General features: G+C 40.1%; 1 pseudogene; it reads right to left on the minus strand.

Annotated features, from left to right (window-relative positions):
• Positions 1 to 374: 374 nt before the first annotated feature.
• Positions 375 to 475, minus strand: LOC132128334 (U2 spliceosomal RNA; annotated as a pseudogene).
• Between the last annotated feature and the right edge of the window lie 2,858 nt (positions 476 to 3,333).

Below are 3,333 nucleotides of genomic sequence, written 5' to 3' on the forward strand. Positions count from 1 at the left end.
AGGCTATAATCGATTATGGTCTATTACTGCATCCATGCAGAATCGTCCATGTCTGCATGCAGGGCCGTATTAAAAAGTGAAAGTGAAGTGACATTCAGCCAAGTATGGTGACCCATACTCAGAATTTGTGCTCTGCATTTAACCCACTCGAAATGCACACACACAGAGCAGTGAACACACACACACACTGTGAGCACACACCCGGAGCAGTGGGCAGCCATTTATGCTGCGGCGCCCGGGGAGCAGTTGGGGGTTTGATGCCTTGCTCAAGGGCACCTAAGTCGTGGTATTGAAGGTGGAGAGAAAACTGTACATGCACTCCCCCCCACCCACAATTCCTGCCGGCCCGGGACTCGAACTCACAACCTTTCGATTGGGAGTCCGACTCTCTAACCATTAGGCCACGACTCCCCATAAAAAAAACTGATAAGAACAGATACTACACTTGATCTTAGCCAAAAGGCCGAGAAGCGATTTTAAGAAAGTGTGGTGCCCCTGGGCACTATACCTTCTGTGTCATTGTCGTCCTGAGCTCATTCTTCACTCATTTAAAAAAAAACTATCGATCCCTGGAACATTTTGAATTGTAGCTAAACGTCTAGCGTCCTTGTCTTTCTTTATCTTTCTTTTTGCAAAACCACTCAATTGACGTCTGTCCATTTTGATTCATTTTCTGTAGCCGTTAAAAAAATGACACATTTGCGCGTACTTGTTGTGATAGTGGTCATGTAATCTTTATTTATTTATAATTTATTATTATTATTATTGTTGTTAAGTTGGTGTTCATAAACGAGTTATGTATGGTCTTTTAAGAATTTCAAGTTAATAATAAAACAATTTACGAAAAATATTTTTAAAGCTTGTGTCATGTGGTGCCCTCCTAGTTGTTGTGAATGGTTGGTGCCCCTGGGCACTGGCCCAAATGCCCTTATGGATAATCCGGCTCTGTCTGCATGCAACGATTAGTTTCAACTTCCCTACTGCATATATATGAAACCACCAAAACTGACTCAAAACGATGTAGTATACATGCCAGACCAGTATGTGGTGGTGTTATTCTGCCACAGAGATAAACTAAAAATGGGAGAAGAAGACTTAGAGCAAGTGCATAAACCTTGCATGCTGTATACAAACCCATCACTTAGGATGCACAATATTGTTGGAACGTTATCTGAATCGGCTGATAATGGCTTAAAATGTAAACATCGACATGAGCCCGATATTAAAAATTATGCCAATATGCCCTGCCAATGCCGATAAGATGAATAACTCACATGACCTCAGGTGTGATAGGGATAATGTGAACAGTGAGGTCATTCTTGAAGCAAACTTTTGCCAGAGTGATGATTAGATTCACTGTTTTGGATTGCAGCATTTCATCTGAGAATGCACATACAGAATGATGCGTCGGGTGTGCTAGTCAACAATACTAGCATGTGCAGTAGCACCAGCAGCAGCCTTTTTATTTAATTAGGAGGATGCTGTTGGCCTACTTGTAATAAAATTTACATAAAATACACTAATAACATTAAGATTGTGTTCCTGATTAAATTAATCAGTAATTTATGTCATAAAATCACAAATACCAATTTTTATAATCTCTGCCCAGGAGAGAAATGGTGTTGTTTCCAAATAAAAAGTAATATATTGGCATCGGCTATCAGCCAAAATGAGTTGGAAAATATGCTAAGAAAATATGCTTAAGAAACATGCAAAGTTAACTTAATTGTTTATCTATATTAAAAACAATGCTAAAGTCAGTTATTCTCTTTTAAAAATGTGCTTTCCAGGCCGGAATGTCTGTCTATTTTTTGGTTTCTGAAACCCGCCCACTGCCAGTTTACCCAATTGTATTTCGGCACTCTGGGTTGCCAGTTGGATGAAACATTTAAATGTATTTTATTTCTTTCACTGTCAAGTGCGCTTGTTCCTGTTGTGACGTCAATCAGACAACCTGTGTGTGTGTCAAGTCTGAGGAGGAGGGGCTGCAATACCTAGTTCAACCTGTCAATCCTACATACAGCACCTTTAAGGATTAAATGTTATAACGGCTTGCCATAGCTAATGCGGTCCAATTAGAGACAAAGGATCTCGGTGTGGGTGCCTGGTAGCACGAAACGACCAATACATACAGGCGGTTTGTCTAGGAACGCCCCCGGGAACGCCCCGTCACGTGACGTGGGGGAAAACATTGCCTTGGGACAATCATGCCGAAGAGTTGCTGTGTGGTTTTCTGTACCTCCAATAAACTAACAAATTATGAATTGAAGTTCTACATCCATCCTAATAAACATACAGAACCGGAAAGGAGGACAAAATACCTTCATGCAATAAGTTGTGAGGATGATCAAGGGAAGTTGTGGAATCCCAAGACTAAGCATGTGTATGTGTGCAGTTGGCATTTCATCACAGGCAGGCTACGTTAACATTGTGTTATTAACGCTATCAAAACTATGTAAGGTTGTTTCAGAAAGTGGTATTCTACCTTAAGCAAAACTATGTAGCCTAGTGTCGAACCTAAACTTGCATGAAAACGCGTCTGCTAAGAGGTGTAGTCAACATGATACGCAGGTAACTTATACGCCGCATGCCCACTAGAAAAGGCCAAGGATTTCCGTATAACTTTACCCACTTAAAAAAGAGTGAGCATATGTAAAAACTTCGTTCGGTTAACAAAACAAAAATAAAGAATTGCAAAACATAAATGAAACAGCGCGAAAGCAATGATTTTGCAATACATATTTTCCATGGTCATATCTATTAATTTATTTGCAACGCTGCTTTTATTTTGTGTGTCAGTCTATTTTGAGCTTGCAATACCATTTTCCCTTTGCGCTCCACTTTTCTGCACGTCTCTCTTTGTGGCACTGTTTTGATGTGGGGGCGGAGTCAAGGGACGGGGGCGTGTACAACATGCCTCCCTGGAAGTGACGTCATCGGCCCGAGACGCAGCTCACTGATCCAGGTCCTGTCATGATGAGCAGAGACTTTTGAGTGGATCTTTCTTTTTGTTCAATAGCATTAAAACATTCATGTTTTCATTTTATTAACTTTATTAACAAATGTATATGTGTATTAGCAGCGTTGGCTCAAGTTAAAGAAGTTGTTACCATGAACATCTGCTGTTTATTTCTCTCGATGTGCACACTTTTATAGCATTAAAATGTGTATTATTTCATTTGGTTAACTGCAAGTGTTTGTTTAAAATCTCTTAACTTGTGGGAGGACGCCAGCGCACAGAAGCGTTCTTTGTTCACATTAGTTTAGAGTTACTGCTAGTTTTAATGTAAAATAATGCAATTCACTTCATAAACTATTAAAGAGGTCTACGAC

The sequence above is a fragment of the Carassius carassius genome, chromosome 45 (genome assembly GCF_963082965.1).
Source record: "Carassius carassius chromosome 45, fCarCar2.1, whole genome shotgun sequence".
Lineage (NCBI taxonomy): Eukaryota > Metazoa > Chordata > Actinopteri > Cypriniformes > Cyprinidae > Carassius > Carassius carassius.